The 22,597-nt window shown below is 40.6% G+C and overlaps 1 protein-coding gene across 12 annotated transcripts in view; it reads right to left on the bottom strand.

Annotated features, from left to right (window-relative positions):
• FOXP1 (forkhead box P1) overlaps window positions 1-22,597 on the bottom strand; it is an 869,046-nt gene that overhangs the window by 435,619 nt on the left and 410,830 nt on the right. For 11 of the 12 annotated variants that reach the window (XM_061618617.1, XM_061618616.1, XM_061618615.1 and 8 more), the window contains one exon: window positions 17,732-17,796. The exons of the other annotated variant lie outside the window; for it this stretch is intronic. The gene's annotated coding sequence lies outside the window, so the exon portion shown is untranslated. The remainder of the gene's footprint in view (window positions 1-17,731; window positions 17,797-22,597) is intronic. 12 annotated transcript variants of the gene reach the window in all.

Here is a 22,597-nt window from a genome sequence, read left to right as displayed (position 1 = left end):
GGTTGCCTCATCTCAAAAAGGATATTCTAGAGTTGGAAAAGGTTCAGAAGAGGGCAACCAGAATGATCAAGGGGATGGAGCGACTCCCTTACGAGGAAAGGTTGCAGCATTTGGGGCTTTTTAGTTTAGAGAAAAGGCGGGTCAGAGGAGACATGATAGAAGTGTATAAAATTATGCATGGCATTGAGAAAGTGGATAGAGAAAAGTTCTTCTCCCTCTCTCCTAATACTAGAACTCGTGGACATTCAAAGAAGCTGAATGTTGGAAGATTCAGGACAGACAAAAGGAAGTACTTCTTTACTCAGCGCATAGTTAAACTATGGAATTTGCTCCCACAAGATGCAGTAATGGCCACTAGCTTGGATGGCTTTAAAAGAAGATTAGACAAATTCATGGAGGACAGGGCTATCAATGGCTACTAGCCATGATGGCTGTGCTCTGCCACCCTAGTCAGAGGCAGCATGCTTCTGAAAACCAGTTGCCGGAAGCCTCAGGAGGGGAGAGTGTTCTTGCACTCGGGTCCTGCTTGCGGGCTTCCCCCAGGCACCTGGTTGGCCACTGTGAGAACAGGATGCTGGACTAGATGGGCCACTGGCCTGATCCAGCAGGTTCTTCTTATGTTCTTATGTTCTTATGTTAAGCATGCAAATGATCAATCCATTCTCAGCAAACTTGGACAGGATCCCATTTCTTACCTCACAGATTAAAAAGCAGAGAAATTCACTAACAGGCAAAAAAAAATCCCTTGCCCGATAAACTGCATCCTACAGTATTGAAGGAACTGACTGAAGAACTCTCAGAACCGCTCTCTATTATCTTTGCGAAATCGTGGAGGACTGGTGAAGTGCTGGATGACCGGCAGACAGCTAATGTTGTCCCTATCTTCAAAAAGGGCAAGAAGGAGGAACCGGGGAACTACAGACCAGTCAGCCTGACATGAATCCCTTGAAAAACTCTGGAGCAGATTATAAAGCAGTCAGTCTGTAAGCACCTTGAAAACAATACAGTGATTACTAGGAGCCAACATGGATTCATGAAGAACAAATCCTGCCAAAGTAATCTTATCTCGTTTTTTTATTGGGTAACCTCCCTTGTAGACTGTGGGAATGCTGTGGTCATAATATATCTTGTGGGAATGCTGTGGACATAATATATCTCAACTTCAGCAAAGCTTTTGACAAAGTACCCCATGATATTGATTAGCAAGCTAGTTAAATGTGGGCTGAATGGAACAACTATCAGGTCGATCCACAGTTGGCTCCAGAATCGTACTCAAAGAGTGCTTATCAATGGTTCCTTCTCTAATTCAGCAGAAGTAATGAGTGGGGTACCACAGGGCTCGGTCCTGGGCCCAGTGCTCTTCAACATTTTTATTACCAACTTGGATGAGGAGGTACAGAGCATGCTTATCAAATTTTCAGATGATACAAAATTGGGGGGCACAGCTAATACCGTGGAAGACAGAAACAAAATTCAAAGGGACTTTGATAGGCTGGAGCATTGGGCTGAAAACAATAGAATGACATTCAACAAAGATAAATGCAAAGTTCTACACCTAGGAAAAAGAAACCAAATGCACAGTTGTAAGATGGGGGATACTTGGCTCAGCAATATGACATGTGAGAAGGATCTTGGAATTGTCGTGGATCACAAGCTGAATATGAGCCAACAGTGTGATGTAGCTGCAAAAAAGGCAAATGCTATTTTAGGCTGCATGAGGCAGTGTGGTGAAGTGGTTAACGTGTTGGACTTTGACCTGGGAGACCAGGGTTCGAATCCCCACACAGCCATGAAACTCACTGGGTGACCCTGGGCCAGTCACTGACTCTCAGCCTCATGAAAACCCTATTCATAGGGTCGCCTTAAGTCAAAATCGGCTTGAAGGCAGTACATTTCCTTTAAATTTTTAACAGAAGTATAGTGTCCAAATCACGTGAAGTATTAGTTCACCTCTATTTGGCACCGGTTAGGCCTCATCTTGAATACTTCATCCAGTTCTGGACACCACGGTTTAGGAAGGATGCAGACAAACTGGAACAGGTTCAGAGGAGGGCAACAAGGATGATCATGGGTCTGGAAACAGCCCTATGAGGAGAGACTGAAAGAACTGGGCATGTTTAGCCTGGAGAAGACTGAGAGAGATATGATGGCACTCTTCAAGTACACACAGAGAAGGGCCAGGATCTCTTCTCAATCATTCCAGAGTGCAGGACACTGAATAATGGGTTCAAGTTTCAGGAAGCCAGATTTCAACTGACCATCAGAAAAAACTTCCTGTTAGAGCCATACGACAATAGAACCAATTACCTAGAGAGGTAGTGGGCTCTCCGACACTGGAGGCATTCAAGAGGCAGCTGGACAGCCATCTGTCAGGAATGCTTTGGTTTGGTTCCTGCACTGAGGACGGGGTTGGACTTGATGGCCTTATAGGCCCCTTCCAACTCTACTATTCTATGATTCTATGATCCTTCACTGAAAATATTAAATCAAGTATCTGTCATCAGACACCCAAAATTAAAATGCAAGTATATCAAAGGAAATCTTAGAGTTGACTCTCATTCTTGATCATCCATAGGACAGATATCCTTTGGCCTGTTTTAATTACTTCCTCATCATGAATGTACCTAATATTTACTCAAATATTTGCAATATTTGAATAACATCAGCAACTATCATCTTCCTCTGGATTATCCACACCAGAGATTATACAGAATGTGTATTTTGGATGGGAACAGATCACACACCTTGTGTTTATCTACAGTTTAATCAGCTTTTCATGTATACAGTGGTGATGATCAATAATCTTTTAGAATGTTACTACCACCTTTGATCTTCTGAGGCAATTCAAAACAACATGGAGCCTCACAGTACAGATTTTAGTTTGACATTGTATTTGAAAAATAATAGGAGGCTTAGGGATCAAAGTAGGCATATGCCAACCACCAAGCCATTGTGCTTGTTGAGTTGGGATAGTTAATAGTAAAGATTTTAACTGAGTGGTTGGTTCACTATAAAGAATACAGTGTCCATGCAAACTAGTGTTTATGTTTTGTTTATGTTCTAATCAAACATCTAACATCAAATAACCATAGGAAAGATTGCACTACCTCAGAAAGCAAACTCTTTGCTTCATTTATTTGAGCTGTCAGGGTAGCCATTTGTGCCACAAGACTTAAGTCTATAGCTTCAGTAAGGAATTGTGGGTTTTCCTATTTGCAACCTTGCTTCCTGCTCAGAGGGCTACAGCATACTACTGAAGTCCAAGCAAAAGGAGTGAACATAGTTCAGATCGTGCCATTTCCTTGATAAAAGAGAAGCTCATGCTGTGCCTGAACAAGCTCAATGACCAGAAGCCAAAAGACAACCCCAACTGTGCACTACAGAAGGCATCTGCAAATACAGAACTAACACCAGTAAGAAGCCAGGTGCCTATCCCAGGGTTTCTAAATCCTGGAAGACAGAGGTTTCGTATACCAGAAGATAATGCACATACCAAATGCTTTCTTTCTATGGAACCATTTATTCACAAAAACTATCTTCTCAAAACCAGAAACTAGTTTGTCTAACTTTGGCGGACCACGTTGCCCACATCTGCTGTAGAACAATAATCACACACCAAACACACCCTGTCCAAACATGACTCAAAGAGTAACTTTTACAGTTGAGAAAATAATATCTGAAAAACAGCAAAACAAATCTAAAAGTATAGGTCTTGTGTTCCCATGATACCACACCTGAACCAATATAATATACATAAGAGATGTTCTGTACTTAATGTTCAGAAAGGTTAAGAAAGACATGAAAAAAATGGGCCAAAAGTAAACAAAAGAAACATGCTTTCCCAAAATTATTAACTAGAGCAGATAATAGCCTATAGAGAATTCTTCTGGCAAATCTATGAAGTCTTCAATATAGCATTCTAGTGGTTCATATTAATGAGATTTGTTCAAATAGTTTTTAAATTAATCCAAAGTGTATTAATCTAATTTATAAATCTTACTGACCCAATTGCTTTATAAAAACTCACAGTTTCATCCATCTATTCTCCACAGTAGTCTTCTAGTTCAGTGATATAAATTGCATTAAATTTTCTGTCTTTAGTGATAACATACATAGTTTTTTTGGCAAAAGGTGGGCAACTGTCCACCCACAATGAATAGCTGTAATACAACTTCTGTCTTTCCCCATTACAAAAATAAAATTATATATATATAATTACTTTGTATCATTTTCTAGCCAAGAATCTCAAAACAATTTGGAATAGTTACATTCACAACACCCTAGTGACCCAAGAGGAGACAACCGTAACAATTTTAAAGAGACTTATGTGAAGCTACAAAATTAACAAATGACATCACCAAGGTTGCATAATGTCAAAAGTTACACTGCTCAGCATAGAATTAAATGTAAATGCACTACCTTCAAGTCGATTTCGACTTATGGCAAACCTAGGGTTTTCACGGTAAGCGGTATTCAGAGGGGGTTTACCACTGCCTTCCTCGGAGGCTGAGAGGCAGTGACTGGCCCAAGGTCACCCAGTGAGCTTCATGGCTGTGTGGGGATTCAAACCCTGGTCTCCCAGCTTGTAGTCCAACACTCTAACCACTACACTACACTGGCTCTCAGCATAGAATTAAGGAACTCTAAATTTCCTTCTTCCAAAAATCATATGAGAAATATATGGGGAGGGGGGAGCTAAACCCTTGGCCTAGAACCCACTTCCATGCCCACAGAGTAAGGCAGCAATCCTAATGATGGGAGCCAGAATAATTTATGTCATCTTATGTTAAGCCAGTGTAAAGTACACCAGATCCAGTCCGCATTTCAGGAATGAGGCTACTGCTGGCTGAGCCGGCCCAAACTTTGCAGAGGGAAGATAAGCCTTTAAAATAAGTCTGATTGGCACCACCCTTTTTGCCAGTGTAAGTTCTGCCAGGTTACCAGGTCACACAACTAAATTAGACGGCATTGGGATTCAGGGTATGCCCCCACCCACCCACCCATTCCTGCCCTTGCCATGTCCTCAGAACCTCCCTTTTTGGGGACTTATGCCAGCCTCAAATGAATCCTGACTGAACCACAATGAGGGACTTATGCTGGTGTAGCCCTAACTGAGCTGGAGATCCACTAGATCTTAACTTGTCCATCTCGGCAAATCTTGGGTTTGGATTGCTCCTTAACTTCTGGTTGAGAGACTGTTCACTCCTACAATTGTGCATAATCCCAATAATATATTTCTCATAGTTTTTTATAACTTGTGTGGACCACTTTCAATACAGGCATCTGTTTATTTATTTATCATATTTCTATCCCGCCCTTCTACCCTATAACAGGGCACTCAGGGCGGCTGATATGGTATGTTAAAAAAAAATCTAACAGAGATTAAAAAACCTTTTTGATATATTTTCATCAAACCTTTCAATAATAAAACATTCAATATAAAAATCCAGACCACAAGCTAATTTGTTGTTTACCAAGGGCCATGCTAAGTACCACCACTGCTTATCGTCATTTTTTTATACATTATGGTTATACATTATGGGAGAACTGGAGTGCTTGGTCTTAGAGGAGAGCATTGATATAGTGAGCATAACCAAGACCTGGTGGAATGGAGAAAACCAGTGGGATACGGTTATCCCTGGATATAAACTATATCGGAAGGACAGGGAAGGACGTATTGGTGGCGGAGTCGCTCTATACGTGAAAGAAGGCATTGAATCCAGCAAGCTCGAAACCCCAAAAGAGGCAGACTCCTCCACAGAATCGTTGTGGGTGGTGATACCGTGCCCCAGGAGGGACTTAATACTGGGAACGATCTATCGTCCCCCTGATCAAAATGCTCAGGGAGACCTTGAGATGAGATATGAAATTGAGGAAGCATCCAAACTAGGAAATGTGGTAGTAATGGGTGACTTCAACTACCCGGACATAGACTGGCCGCATATGTGTTCCAGTCATGACAAAGAAGCAAAGTTTCTAGATATTCTAAATGACTATTCCCTAGATCAGTTGGTCATGGAACCGACCAGAGGGATGGCAACCCTGGACTTAATCCTCAGTGGGGACCGGGACCTGGTGCGAGATGTAAGTGTTGTTGAACCGATTGGGAGCAGTGACCACAGTGCTATTAAATTAAACATACATGTAACTGGCCAATTGCCAAGAAAATCCAACACGGTCACATTTGACTTCAAAAGAGGAAACTTCACAAAAATGAGGGGATTGGTAAAAAGAAAGCTGAAAAACAAAGTCCAGAGGGTCACATCACTCGAAAATGCTTGGAAGTTGTTTAAAAACACTATATTAGAAGCTCAACTGGAGTGCATACCGCAGATCAGAAAAGGTACCGCCAGGGCCAAGAAGATGCCAGCATGGTTAACGAGCAAAGTCAAGGAAGCTCTTAGAGGCAAAAAGTCTTCCTTCAGAAAATGGAAGTCTTGTCCGAATGAAGAAAATAAAAAGGAACACAAACTCTGGCAAAAGAAATGCAAGAAGACAATAAGGGATGCTAAAAAAGAATTTGAGGAGCACATTGCTAAGAACATAAAAACCAACAACAAAAAATTCTATGAATACATTCAAAGCAGGAGACCATTTAGGGAGGCGATTGGACCCTTGGATGATAAGGGAGTCAAAGGTGTACTAAAGAACGATAAGGAGATTGCAGAGAAGCTAAATGAATTCTTTGCATCTGTCTTCACAGTGGAAGATATAGGGCAGATCCCTGAACCTGAACTAACATTTGCAGGAAGGGATTCTGAGGAACTAAGACAAATAGTGGTAACGAGAGAGGAAGTTCTAAGCTTAATGGACAATATAAAAACTGACAAATCACCGGGCCCGGATGGCATCCACCCGAGAGTTCTCAAAGAACTCAAAGGTGAAATTGCTGATCTGCTAACTAAAATATGTAACTTGTCCCTCGGGTCCTCCTCCGTGCCTGAGGACTGGAAAGTGGCAAATGTAACACCAATCTTCAAAAAGGGATCCAGAGGGGATCCCGGAAATTACAGGCCAGTTAGCTTAACTTCTGTCCCTGGAAAACTGGTAGAAAGTATTATCAAAGCTAGATTAACCAAGCACATAGAAGAACAAGCCTTGCTGAAGCAGAGCCAGCATGGCTTCTGCAAGGGAAAGTCCTGTCTCAGTAACCTATTAGAATTCTTTGAGAGTGTCAACAAGCATATAGATAGAGGTGATCCAGTGGACATAGTGTACTTAGACTTTCAAAAAGCGTTTGACAAGGTACCTCACCAAAGACTTCTGAGGAAGCTTAGCAGTCATGGAATAAGAGGAGAGGTCCTCTTGTGAATAAGGAATTGGTTAAGAAGCAGAAAGCAGAGAGTAGGAATAAACGGACAGTTCTCCCAATGGAGGGCTGTAGAAAGTGGAGTCCCTCAAGGATCGGTATTGGGACCTGTACTTTTCAACTTGTTCATTAATGACCTAGAATTAGGAGTGAGCAGTGAAGTGGCCAAGTTTGCTGATGACACTAAATTGTTCAGAGTTGTTAAAACAAAAAGGGATTGCGAAGAGCTCCAAAAAGACCTCTCCAAACTGAGTGAATGGGTGGAAAAATGGCAAATGCAATTCAATATAAACAAGTGTAAAATTATGCATATTGGTGCAAAAAATCTGAATTTCACATATACGCTCATGGGGTCTGAACTGGCAGTGACCGACCAGGAGAGAGACCTCGGGGTTGTAGTGGACAGCACGATGAAAATGTCGACCCAGTGTGCGGCAGCTGTGAAAAAGGCAAATTCCATGCTAGCAATAATTAGGAAAGGTATTGAAAATAAAACAGCCGATATCATAATGCCGTTGTATAAATCTATGGTGCGGCCGCATTTGGAATACTGTGTACAGTTCTGGTTGCCTCATCTCAAAAAGGATATTCTAGAGTTGGAAAAGGTTCAGAAGAGTGCAACCAGAATGATCAAGGGGATGGAGCGACTCCCTTACGAGGAAAGGTTGCAGCATTGGGGGCTTTTTAGTTTAGAGAAAAGGCGGGTCAGAGGAGACATGATAGAAGTGTATAAAATTATGCATGGCATTGAGAAAGTGGATAGAGAAAAGTTCTTCTCCCTCTCTCCTAATACTAGAACTCGTGGACATTCAAAGAAGCTGAATGTTGGAAGATTCAGGACAGACAAAAGGAAGTACTTCTTTACTCAGCGCATAGTTAAACTATGGAATTTGCTCCCACAAGATGCAGTAATGGCCACCAGCTTGGATGGCTTTAAAAGAAGATTAGACAAATTCATGGAGGACAGGGCTATCAATGGCTACTAGCCATGATGGCTGTGCTCTGCCACCCTAGTCAGAGGCAGCATGCTTCTGAAAACCAGTTGCCGGAAGCCTCAGGAGGGGAGAGTGTTCTTGCACTCGGGTCCTGCTTGCGGGCTTCCCCCAGGCACCTGGTTGGCCACTGTGAGAACAGGATGCTGGACTAGATGGGCCACTGGCCTGATCCAGCAGGCTCTTCTTATGTTCTTATGTTCATTATGGTTTCAAATTATAAACTCTTACTAAAACAATTTGTATGATTGTTCCCCATTAAGTTTTTTTCCCCACTGAAGGCTGCTACCTCTACTATCTGAATAACTGTTATGTAACTTTTGTTCTCAATATCAATAATGTACAGTATAACTTTAGTTACATGTTTTTGTAAGGTTTTCTTCCAATTTTCAGCCTGCAAATAACCCATTTAACTAATCTGATTAAATTAAAATGTATTTATATACCTTTAAGCAAATGTCTGCTGTTAAAAAACGAAATTATTATTAAATGTTTTCCTCTCTGTGTGTATTTTTCTAGAAATCTGAGATTTTCATTTAGATTCTTATTTTGAAGAAAGGTGAGTGTGGACACAGCAACTTAATTCTATGTTATTATTAACAGAGCAAATTCAAGGAGAATGCATAATTTTATGGACATGATTCCAGTGAACATTAATCCAAACCCAAGATCTGCCATGATAAGCAGAATTTGGAATAGGTGGATCTCTGGATGGCTGAAGTCCCTCATCCCGGCTCAGCCAGCTCAGATGGGGCTCAGCCAAAGCTAACTGGGCCAAGACCATAACAAGACCCAAAAAAGGGACATTCCAGGGGAGTGGCTGGGGCAAGATGGAACTTACCCATAGTCCAAACTCCGTTCAGCTCAGTTATATGACCTAGTGACCCAGCAGAAGTTACACTGAGAAAAAGAGTAGTGTAAATCAAACTCTATTTTAAAGCCTTGTTTTCCCTCTGCCAGGGTCTGGCCAGCTCACCTGGCAGCAGTTCTGCTTCAGAGTTTGGGATAGTTTTAAATTACACTGGCATAATTTACTCCAGTGTAATTTACACTGGCTTCTTATAGTATGAATTGCTCTGCAAATCATGTTAAAATTCCATTGATTTCAATGGAAGAATTAAGCATATGCTTCTCTCTCTCCAAGTGAACTCAGTAACTTAAAATTGGTTAATTCTGGCTGGATAGGGTCACACATATTTAACTAGTAAAACTCGTGCTGCTCTTTAACATTATGATGCATTGAATTGTTTGCTAGCACATTATGATGCATTGAATTGTTTGCTAGCACATTATGATGCAGAATTGCTGCCTCATCCATGTTAAGAGTGGAATAAGAGTGGAATAAAAGTATGTTAAATAAATACTGAAAAAAGTATTCCACTTTAAGTCATCTTCAAAACTTCTACGGAACTTGAAAGAAAAATGTCTCAATAGTAGGAGATCAGTTTTTCTTTCAGTACTGAGGATTAGGACTACAAAACTGTCCCTGTAGGAATTAAAAGCACAACCTTGCTGTTGTAACGAACAGTTTGCTCACTAACACATAAGACAGGATTCACCTGAAATTAAGCAATCAAAGCAATTGAGCTTGATCTCAATCAACCAAACCCTTAACCTTTCTTATTTCAATGGCACTACTCTAATTAGAGCTCAGTCACCATTTCCATTACAGACACCCACTCCTGTGGGTTTATTGTCTTGCTGCTTTCCATTCTCAACAGGATGAAAGTGGGTTTGTAAGTTTCCAGCCAAAATGCAAATTAATATACGGCACATATGTCTATATTATTTTATTTCCTATCAGAAAGGGTAGTGGCAATGTTCCCTATGAAATCATGATGGAAAATTGCATTGATAGAAGTACAGGTAAGCAGGAAATAACACTTCTGTATGTGGTAGCGGATCAACCAGAACAGGCTACACAGTATATTATGTGTTGTGTAGCTTCTCCTGGTTAATAGATTTAGTACCTTTTCTCTTACATAAGGCATGTCATCATAAGAAATTCTCATGCACCCAGGTTTGGCGATGTAGTGCAAAGTTGAAAGTGTGGGAACCAGCCATTTCCAGAAAAGAAGCTACAATGTGGTTTTATCCACAAATACCACCCCTTATCTTTTGTGGCTGCCTGTGCACATCTCATGGTTAGCTCACCTGCCAGCAATGTCCCTGAGATTTTTTTTTTGGGGGGGGAGTGCAGAAATACCCTATCTTTACAAGATTTATTTATTTATTTATTTATTCAACTTTTATACCGCCCGACTAGCAGTAGCTCTCTGGGCGGTGAACACAAGTACAATAAAATCACACAATACAATACAACAGAGCATATAAAAACAACACAAACTAAAATCAATACAACATATTTAAAATTGGATTAACTTAAATTAAAATTAACTTAAATTAAGATTAAAATGCCTCGGAGAAGATGCTGATATGTGGATTTCTTTTCAATCATCCTACAGTGCAGGAAACAGAATAATGGGCTCAAGTTACAGGAAGCAAGATTTAGGCTGAACTTCAGGAAAAACTTCCCAACTGTTAGAGCAGCACAACAATGGAACCAATTACCTAGGGAGGTGGTGGGCTTTCCAACCCTGGAGGCATTCAAGAGGCAGTTGGACAACCATCTGTCGGGTATGCATTAACTTGGATTCCTACACTGAGCAGGGAGTTGGACTTGATGGCCTTATAAGCGCCTTCCACTATTGTATGATCCTATGTCCTGAAATGTGGTTTACTTGCCAACTGTATATATTTGACTAGCATATTACTGTTTCATCTTGGAATAAAGTTCCCATACTTGGGAACTATGTCATATCACACCTTTATAACACCTTTATAATTGAGTACTGAATTTGAAATTCTGAACATTTCAGTATTTTAGACATAAGATGCATGACAATAAAAATACAAATGCCTCTAAATGTAACTGGGGTGGGGGAGAAAAATAAAACGTGGTCTACAGTTGAGAACAATACATTAGGCAAATATGGGCTACCAGACAGTTACTAGCAGTAACAGTTCTGCCTGGATTATTCATTCCTAGGTTCTTCAGATGCTACAGTTGACTGGAGTATTAGAATATTTGTTTTCCTCCTCTGGAAAGAAAAAAAAATTCTTTTGTAAAATACATACAAAATGGTGGCCAAAATATTTTTGCCCGTTTGATGAAAAGTTTGGAAAATGAAAAAAATATATAATTCTAAGTAAGCATTTGAACTTTCTGCTACTGAGGAGACAGATCACAAATCCTTCATAGTTGCACATAGTATAAAAATATAGGCTTCTCTGTGTGATTGGGGAGGTTACCTTTTGCAGACTTCCCGACTGTGTCTACGGACTATGCTCACAAACTAGTGTAGTATGTGTGACAGGAGCAGAGCCTGCCAACATGACCCAGCTTGCTCCCCATATGCATTTCCTATATGTTTAAATTGTGTTGAGAAGGTAGGGATGTATTACAGGCTTGCTAGTCTACTAGTACTCTGAACCTTTCAAGACACATAAGGTGTCTAGAAAAGAGGGTGGAGCCACAAAAGCTTGTATGTACTTTAGGCCACAGCTGATGGCAAACCATTGCTATGACTTTGTCTGTGGCTACTTCTTCCCGACAATGGATTGTATACAACATAGCGCTAAGGCAAATGTTTCATCAGCCCAAGGATTTCTCCTTGTGCAATGGAATGTTCTCACCCCTCTCCTCCCCAGTGTGCCCTCTAAATCTGTTCTGCGTTTCCCCCCAACCCTCCACAGCAGACTTAGGGATGGTGTGCGATGCATGTGGGCGGCAGAGAGGAGAACATTCTGTTGCACCAGCAGTTATCATTGCATGCGCACAACTAATTAGTTGAATACCATCCAATGTCTCCGATTTTATTTGTTACATTTATATACCACCTTTCCTCCAAGGAGCTCAAAGTGGTATATGAGCCTCTTCACCTCTTCATTTCATCCTCACAATAACCCTGTGAGGTAGGTTAAGCTGAGGGACAGTGACTGGCCCAAGATCAAACAGGCAGCTTTGTGGCTGAGTGGGGATATAAACTCTGCTCTCCCAGGTCATAGTCCAACACTCTAACCATTATATCACACTGTTAAATATCCTTTGATACCATTGTATGCATAGGTCCTGCTTTGGAAGCGGCAGTGGTGGCTTTTCCTACAGACTGCTCTGTATGTTGCTCTGTGGACCTTCACTCAAGTTGGAAGAGGACACTATGCTTTCATTGTTTTGCAAATTTAGAAATAATACACTGACATAATCCCGTAAGTGGAAAATGCAATGTGTGATGAATAATGCTGAGTAGCGTCTTGTGTTCCAAGCAAGTAATTTCCACCCACTTGGAATGACTTCACAAACTATATTTTTTTTCACTTTACAATTACAGCTTTATTTCAATATTTCAATACGTGAAACTGTTTTTATCAACAATTCACATTTCATGATAACCTGTTGTAACTCTTGATGTCAGTTATCACAAGTCATTCTCTCAGCACATCAGCCTATCTAATACCATGAGTTAAACTAGGGTAATAAATATACCATGCCCTTGCTGTCACTTAAAGTGACTGTGTGAACTCTCAATATATAATACTACAGTACATGGGAGAATGGGGTGTCAGGTCAAATTTTGTCAACATAAAAAGGAAGAACAAATAAGTCTAGATTTTGTTCACTGTAAGCTGCTCAAAACCATATATTTTTAGATGGTTGGGCTTATCATGTAGATTGTGTAGTACAAAAACAAACAATACTGAAATATTGTCATTCATATGGCTGATCTTAATATTAAGCACAGCTTGAATATTAAGCTGAACATTATATAATCCAGAGTCACTAGGGTTCCAAGTTGCATTAAAGTCCCATTAAAATCAGTTTGACAAGAGTGTTTCAGTTTTGGCTGAATATGTCTGGGATCCCCAAACCCGCTTGCATATACCCAAAGTGCTTCTACATGCACATGGGAGCTCAGCCTCCTGGATGTAGCAACCTTTGCTGTATTGGATGCTGTTTTGAGGGTTCATTAATTTGCAGAACCACCAGGGAAGGGTGGAGTCACAAGGGGGCCTGAAAAGGCCAGTGTAGGTGCATGGGTGTACACATGTATAACTTTGGATTCATCCCATATTGTGGAAAACATCAAATTGCAACAACCTGCCTCCAAATTTGCTTTAGATCAAAACAAAAGAGTGCATTCTGTGTTTTAAGATTTTCTTTAAAGGTTTGTTGTTGTTAAAAGAATTATTTATCTGAAGTATTCAGTTGTTTTTTAAATAATTTTAAACTGAAACTGAAATCATGACCTTATGCGCAAAACAGGTAATGAGACTAAAAGACCAAGGTCTAACCATTACTGACTTCAAATCACAGAACATTCAGTACTTATAGCTACACCATTGATGCTTGGTGCTATGGTACTTAATTATTAATTTCTGAGAGAAAGTGAATATAAAGCAGCCAGATCAACAATCAGCCAGATAACATAGCTTCAGCTCCAAATACTGACAGATAGTACTGCCTTCCTTAATTTTATTAGTGTCCCCTTGTGGGATAAAATGGACTACCTCATTAGGAGTCAGACCACTGGTTCATCTAGCCCAGTGCAGCCTAACATGACTAAAATTCACCTCTCTAGTAGCTGCCGTGTTACTTACTGGAGATAGATCAAATATTTGGCCTTCCATATCCATGGACATTCATTCTGCTACTGAAAAACACTCTCCTCAACTTTTAAACAGGAAAGAGGAAAACTAATGGCCAGAAAAAGAGTTATTAACCTCAGATATGGTACACCCCAAAACACCCTCAAAAGCCTGGGTTTAAAATATTCTTACTTCATAAGGCCAACTACATACTACAATAACACCCTATCTTAACTTAGACCTCTCTAATTTCAGTTGGGCATACTTTGTAGGGAGTACACTTCTGACTGCATTTTAAGGCTACAATTCCATGTGAAGTTAATTAATCTTAATATTGTTTTATTGTATTTATTGTTTTAGTTGTTGTATGCCAACAACTCCCCGCTCCGCACGGTACTTACCAGCTGCGGGGCGAGATTTGCAGCCTGGGGTGAAGCCCTAGCCGCCATTTAGAGGAAGGGCAGGCGCGCCAGGACTGGCATGACGTCATCAAGGTGCACCAGGGGCGACAAGCTGCCGAGCCTATTTAAGCTCGCGCCAGCCCCTCACCCTCCTCTTCTTCTTCGGCACCCGCCCTACCCTCCCTCTGCTGCAGTGTGATTAATTTGGTCGCTTCGGGGCCGACTAGGAATTTTTGGCTTGCCTGCGCTTTAGCCGGCGGGTTTCTTTTGCCTACTCCATACTGTGGTTAGCAGTGAGGGTGCTCAGGGTTAGCACGGGTGCATTTCTGGTTATTAGGTTGATTTGGCTGTTTGATCTTAATATCTTAATGGGTCGCTTTATGGCAAGGAAGTGTGGGAAAGTGTAAAGGTGAAGGGCAGCTAGGTGACACCTTTAGGCATCTTTGGAGGTGATTGGCGGTTCCGGAGGCCTGCAGCTCCGGGTTATACGGCCCGAGGGCAGGATACAGGTCGCCTTTGGGGCCAACATGTCTCATCCACTCAGAGTTTCAGGGCACCGGGGCAGGCGGTGACGCAGGTTGGCCTTCCTACACACCCTATGGGTGTGGTCAGGGCAAGGGGTTGGCAGATTGGCAGCCCCTTGCCTGGCAGGGGTTGAATTGCCCCAATAGCTGCAAGCAGGCTTTGCCTGACTCACCAGGAGAATCCCGCACTTATGTTCCCCTCTGTAGGTTCGTTATGCAATGTGAATTTGGTTAATAAAGTGGCCCGTTATTTAACCCAAATATATATTGTGTCTGTGTCTTATTTCACCCCTGGGCCGCAAAGGATCCTATCAATGTACGGCGGCCAACGCATTAATGCAAATTCTTGGGAGTAACTTCCATTGAACCCAGTGCCAGTGTTTAGACTTCACACTTAACCATAATTTAGTGTAACTTGAAGGAGCTGAGGTGAGCCACAGGCTTGCACACTGCCTTCTCCCTTCCCCTCCCTCCTGCACAGACAGTGGGAGTTGTTCAGGAAAAACAGAATCAAAACCTCTGAACTCTCTGCTGTACAGAGAAGGAGAAGGGAGGGAGGATCATGTAAACCTAAAACTCATTCACATCACACTAAGCTATGGTTTAGCATCACATCCAAATGCAGCCAGTGAATCACACTACTTTTAACATTGCACTGCATGAGTAATTTTTCCACTGGTTATTCTGAAACAGATTCTAGCTTATATTGGACAGGATATTGTTACACAAAGCCTTGGTATGGTTTGGTATGATGACCTCTGTTGGGAGAGAGACAGGGGGAGTGTGACTCTGTTGATTCGCCTTGATCTCTCAGCGGCTTTCGATACCATCAACCATGGTATCCTTCTGGGAAGGCTGGCTAACTTGGAAGTGGAAGGGACTGTATGGTGGTGGTTCCGCTCCTACTTGGCGAGTCGGCTCCAGAAGGTGGTACTTGGGGACCATTGCTCAGCACCCTGGACACTCCAGTATGGGGTTCTGCAGGGGTCAGTTCTGTCCCCCATGCTGTTCAACATCTACATGAAACTGTTGGGTGCGGTCATCCGGAGCTTTGGAGTGTGTTGCCATCAGTATGCTGATGACACGCAGCTCTATTTCTCCTTTTCATTTTTTTCAGGTGAGGCTGTCAATGTGCTGAACTGGTGCCTGGCTGCGACAATGGACTGGATGAGGGCTAATAAACTGAGGCTCGATCCAGACAAGACTGAGATGCTGCTAGTGGGTGGTTCTTCTGACCAGATGGTGGATGTCCAACCTGTCCTGGATGGGGTTGCACTCCCCCTGAAGGAGCAGGTTCGTAGCTTGGGGGTTCTCCTAGAACCGTCTCTGTCACTTGAGGCTCAGGTAGCCTCGGTGGCACAGAGTGCCTTCTACCAACTTTGGTTGGTAGCCCAGCTACACCCCTAACTGGACAGGGATAACCTGGCTTCAGTTGTCCGTGCTCTGGTAACCTCCAAGTTAGATTACTGCAATGCGCTCTACATGGGGCTGCCTTTGAAGACGGTTCGGAAACTGCAGCTTGTGCAACATGCAGCAGCCAGATTGGTAACAGGGACCAGACAGTCTAAACATATAAAACCGATTCTGGCCCACTTGCATTGGCTGCCTGTATGTTTCCGAGCTCGATTCAAGGTGCTGGTTTTAACCAATAAAGCCCTACATGGCTTGGGACCACAATACCTAATGAAATGCCTCTCCTGACACAAACCCACCCGTACACTATGTTCAACACCAAAGGCCCTCCTCCGGGTGCCTATTCTGAGGGAAGCTGGGAGTCTGGCAACAAGGGAGAGGGCCTTCTCAGTGGTGGCCCCCAAATTATGGAATGATCTTCCTGACAAGGTGCCCCTGGTGCCAACACTGTTAACTTTTCGGCGCCAGGCCAAGACTTTCCTCTTCTCCCAGGCATTTTAGCATGTGTTTTTAAATTGCTTTTTAAAAATGTGTTTTTAAATTTGTATATTTGTTTTTAATGTTTTTAATTGTTGCAAACCGCCCAGAAAGCTTCGGCTATGGGGCGGTATACAAATGCAATAAATAAATAAATAAATAAAGCACAAACAAACAACTTGCTATAACTGCTAGCCTCAAAAGAACTTCAGGATATGCAATCCAAAGCTAGCAAAAAAAAAGCCATCTGACCAAATCACCACTGTACCTGTTAAATACAGCCTAAATCCAAGGCTGCAGTTCATTTTTGTGGGTCAATATTCTATGGGACTTGCTTCCAAAAAAGTATGCACTGGACTGAGCTGTCTGACTGTAATCCTAAACGCATCTGTTATTTATTTATTCATTATTTCTTACATTTGTACCTGCCTTTCTTTCATCATAGAACCCAAGGCAGCATACCTGCGATTCCCAGGTCGTCTCCTATCAATCTCTTTATTTATTTATTTAGACTATTTATATACCACTTACATTTAAATAAAACTCTAAGCAGTGTACAACATAAGTCAAAACATTTTAAAACAGCAGATAGAAAAAAACACTGACCAGACCTAGAACTGCCTAGCTTCAGAAAGGCGGTGGCCTCACGTGCCTTCAGGCCACTTAGGGAGTAAGCTCCACTGAACACAGTACTTCAGGGTAAATATACATAGGATTTCATGTCACAAGAGCTATGATTTAGCCACAGCTCCCAGCATAATCCCCTAATTTTGTTTAAACTGTCCTAGTATTTCCAGACTTATGATCTCACTGGTTCAAATGAGATTTTGAGGCACTTCACAGGCTGTAACCTTCAATGCGTTAAGGCATATCCACAGACAAACAAGCAAAGCAGTAAGGCAGGATACTGAATCCATGCATTTGCTTCATTCCACATGGACATCAAGTGCAAACATGTAATTTATTTACCTTTTAAGCGGCTTTGGTCAAGCAATCTTCAGCTACAGCCAACCAAAAAGGTCAATCTTCTCACCCTGGAGACAAAATGGATACCACAGTATGACTGGCTGATCAGAGCTAGCAACAGCATGAGAGGTATTTTTACAGAGATATTATCAAGGGCAACTGCAAATAAAACAACAAATGAATCCAATTGCATTTAATGGTGAATGACTTTCAGAGCAAGTTAATAAAAACAATCAAGTCACGGGACAGTTAGTTATCAGTACCAACCATTGTGAAGCTCAGTTCAAACAAACAAAACATAATTGTTGGGGGCAAAGAAAAACTCTACAGAAGAGACCAGCTTTGTTCTCTCTAGCACAAACTTTCTTAATCTTGATGTTTATCCATTTATTCTCACTTTAAATAATATATTACTTAGAATCCTTTCTTCTCAGAGATTGGGTAGGTTTCAGTTCAACATATATATGTGTCCCTGTATTGATCCTAATTCTTTTAAGGCTTATTTTTATAGCCACAGTCTTTATTGCTTTTATTGTCATCCCAAAAAGATATAATCCTAGGTAAACTGCTTTGAGTGTGTCAACAAAATTTATTTCATCATTCAGATGCTTCCCCTGAACATAAACACACACCTCTGTGTTTTAGGGCATTCAGTTTTATAGTATGCAGAACACATCAAGTTGCAAAGGATTACTTATGACATTAAAAAGTGGAAAAGTACACAGATGTGATATAAAGAAAGAAAAACTGCTTTTTGATCATGTAAACAGCACAATATTCTCTCTCATGGAAAACGGTATGTAATCCTTTAAGAAACACGACAGTCTGCCATTTTCAGTTCACATAATTGGGATCAATGTATGGCAGAAGTAGCACATTGTTTAATTTGCATCAAGCTAATAGATCAAACTACTAATAGCACTTGGATTGAATTCAACATCACATTTACTAAACACTTTGGTAAGTTGCTTATGTGCTAATAGAAAATTATACCAAATTTGACTAAGTGTTGATCATTTGATGTACAGTGTTTGTTCACCCATATTCTGTGAATCTTATTTCAGGTACAATCCCCTGAATGTTACAGATGCTTGATTTCTCCTGAAATCAATGGAATGATTTATTGTGTATTTAAATCCCATTCATGTCAACTGAACTTAAGAGCATCTTAATATGAGTCAATCTACATGTTTATTGAGAAGCAAATTGTACATTTCTCCTAGAACTATGCTTTCCAGCATATTATTTGCATATTATGCAAATATTTGCATATTAATATTTGGATTGTCCAGTTGTTTTGTTTTTGTGCCTAGGAATTACCACCAAAAACTGGGGAAAGATGTGAGAAATCTTTTTTTAAAAAAATTTAATTTTCAGCCTTAAATGCCTAGACTCTAGTTCCCAACTCTATGGAATATTGATTGATTGATTAAGAGGATTTATATCCTGCCCTTCTGCTGTTAAAAACAGAGCTCAGCACAGCTTACAAATATAATAAAAACAATAAAAATACACAATCAATATAAAAACACAATAAAAACACAAAACAGCAACAAACATAAAGTAAGTCAGGGCACCAGTCCGGTTAGCCATTACATATACTATATATTTCAGAGATGTGGTGGGTGGAGAAAAACAAGAAGCCAAAATGTTAGAGAAAGAAATCTTTCACACCACATGCTCAGTTCCAAATACTGTAGCAGCAAGTTTTACAAGTTCCTCCAGTATTCCACTGGTGCAGGCACTCAGACATTCAAAGTATCTGTATGTTTCTTAGGTTGCTTAACTCAAAACTTCTTCTCCCTTTGATCAACCACATCTACACAGGTTGCACCTCCCTACTCAAAATGAAACTGGGCCTGTAAGTGTGCAACAATCCCACACATACCTTGCTAATTAGATTACCAATGCCGGGATGTCTGTTTTATCAACTACTCTCCTGCTCACCCCACCCCACACGGGCATAATGAAAGACACAGTCCCGGATGTGAAAGTTGGACAGTGAAAAAAGCGGGTAAGAGAAAAATCTACTCATTTGAAATGTGGTGTTGGAGGAGAGCTTTGCGCATACCATGGATTGCGAAAAAGACAAATAATTCGGTGTTAGAACAAATTAAACCAGAACTATCACTAGAAGCTAAAATGATGAAACTGAGGTTATCATACTTTGGACACATCATGAGAAGACATGATTCACTAGAAAAGACAATAATGCTTGGAAAAGCAGAAGGGAGTAGAAAAAGAGGAAGACCAAACAAGAGATGGGTTGATTCCATAAAGGAAGCCACAGACCTGAACGTACAAGATCTGAACAGGGTGGTTCATGACAGATGCTCTTGGAGGTCGCTGATTCATAGCGTCGCCGTAAGTCATAGTCGACTTGAAGGCACATAACAACAACCATGTCTTCAAACTACTGATCAGCCTCTTGTTTTAATTAAAATAATAATTATAAATCCTTGCTCTTATCACTAATGGGAGTTAATTATCATGCATATGCCCATAGTAAATTTTCAGATACTTTCAGACCCTCAGCAATTTTGAAGTGGTCTATGTAGAAGAAAAGTTTGGGAACCCCTGGTATAAGACATCTGCTTATGTCCCTATGCTGCTTTCACCCCTCATTGGGGTGCCTGGGATGCTTGTGTGTGAACATACCTCCTTACAATTATGGAAAATGATTCTTAATAATAAGTCTCCAGACACAAAGTTACATAGGTATTTATAAGTTGTTTAATAGAAAATTCAGAAGTGCAGAGTCCCTTCATGATAGTTGCAGCCACATACACCCTTTTTTGCTCCTGGATTAAGAATGAGAACTTTGTTAACGCATTCTCTCGCAACAACAAACATCTCTAGGAGCCAATCAGCATGTAAGTGGAGAGCGTTAGCAAGTGGCTGACTCAGCTCCTTTCACTCTGATTGGCTCCAATCAGCAGGAAAGGCAAGGAAGCATATTATAAGACTCTTCTCAGTGACTAACACACTCCCTTTTCATGCTGACTGTAGGATGCTTGGAGACATAGGGACCCTGCTCCCCAAAAAGCAGAGGGACTAAGACCCCCTGGGTGACTACCCTCCTGATGCTTATGGACATGACCGTAATATATTTTATATTTAAAATATATTTATATTTATATAAATATTTATATTTATATTTAGAGTGGCCGTTAATTCGGCCAGATAGGCGGCCTAGAAATAAAATTTTATTATTATTATTATTATTATTGTGAAGTGCAAGTTCGATATGACATTATTTACTAAGTGTGCTTAGGATTACACTGATGGCATTCCCAAATATGTACTTTCACACAGACTTTGGTTTTCCATAACACAATGTTCATCCAAGCCTCCACACTTGGGGGGGGGCACTACTTGCACACCCCTTCCATAACCACATCAAAGTTGGATACACACCTGAACCAAGACCCAGACAACAGGGCACTCAAAACAAAAAGGTAATTACAGTGGCTGAGTAGATCTTGTACAGTGGTTATACTGACTGGGCAGCCAGTGTCCTTCATATTTTACAAAATACTTTTTCCTATACAAAGTTTAAATTTCTGTGTATGAAAAAGTAATATATGAAGTGGTCTCAATAGTGAGAAATGTAAACAAGTGAATGGTGATCCAAATGTTTTTCATTATAAAGCTAGCTGCCAGATGATGTATCACCTTCCCTACGCATGCACAATACGTGCACGTGTTCTTTCCAACATGAATCTACAGGTCTCAAAAAGTAATGTGTGACAAAGTCCTCAAACACCTTATAACATGCCTCAGACATGGTCTCTTGTTCTACCAGCATGCCTTCACACCATCACTTTGCCAAAATATAAGGATAGGTAAATTGCTTTTAGGGAGGTTCACAATTATGATTTCCTATTGATTTAATCTAAAAATATTTAAAATACATAAAAACAGCCAGGGGAAGATATTGGAGAAATATAAAATAAATACAAATAAAAAAGGGGGGGAGGTGAAGAGACCTTAAATGTGCTACTCACCATCTCTCAGCCAATCTTCCCCTCAGGATGAAAACAACAGAGAACCATGACCACCCTCAGGAAGAAGGGCACATTTAAAATGTAGAGGAAAAAATCATCTACAACCATAGTGTGAAATCAAATACTTATTGGGACACAGTATGAAGAAATATTTATATAAGCGTGACTATCAAATAAGTTTATTAATTACACAATCTGTAAATATATTTATAGTGAAATCCGATGTTTGTTTACTCATAAGCAAGTCCCAATGTATTCAATGGGGCTTACTCAAACTGGGAAGTGTGCAGAGAACTACAGACTCAATTGATAAGGAACTTGTTCTTTCAACTTGTTCTTTTAAGTTGAGACCTTATCCCAGTCTGAATCTGTGTTGGAATTGATTTTTAATATGTTTTTAAGCCTTTTCTTTTTTTAAAAAAGATTTTTTTTAAAGCTTTTAAAAATATTTTCAAAGATGTTTTAATATATTTTAAAGTCTGTTTTTTATGATGTTTTTAAAGTGCTTTTAGTGCTTTTGTTTGCCGCCCTGGGCTCTTACTGGGAGGAAGGGCGGGATATAAATCAAATAATAAATAAATAAACTTCATTTACCAAACCCAAAATTCAGAATCATGCCTCTTTAGGCTGTTTTCCAACTGTTTATTCTTGCTTTATGGTTCTTGGATTTTAAAGGGATTTATTTCTTATTGTGAGTTGCCTTGGTTTCCCAACCCTACCTCACAGGGTTGTTCGAAAGACTCCATACACACACTGCAGATGTATAAATACATACAGCCCATATAATCGTTTATTGTCAAACCAGCTGGTCATTGCAGAAAAATCAGTATTAGTTTTTTAAAAAATCAGTATTCGATTCCTA

Source organism: Rhineura floridana, chromosome 3 (genome assembly GCF_030035675.1).
Source record: "Rhineura floridana isolate rRhiFlo1 chromosome 3, rRhiFlo1.hap2, whole genome shotgun sequence".
NCBI classification, from domain to species: Eukaryota; Metazoa; Chordata; class Lepidosauria; order Squamata; family Rhineuridae; genus Rhineura; species Rhineura floridana.
This window is presented reverse-complemented; position numbering and strand designations above follow the sequence as displayed.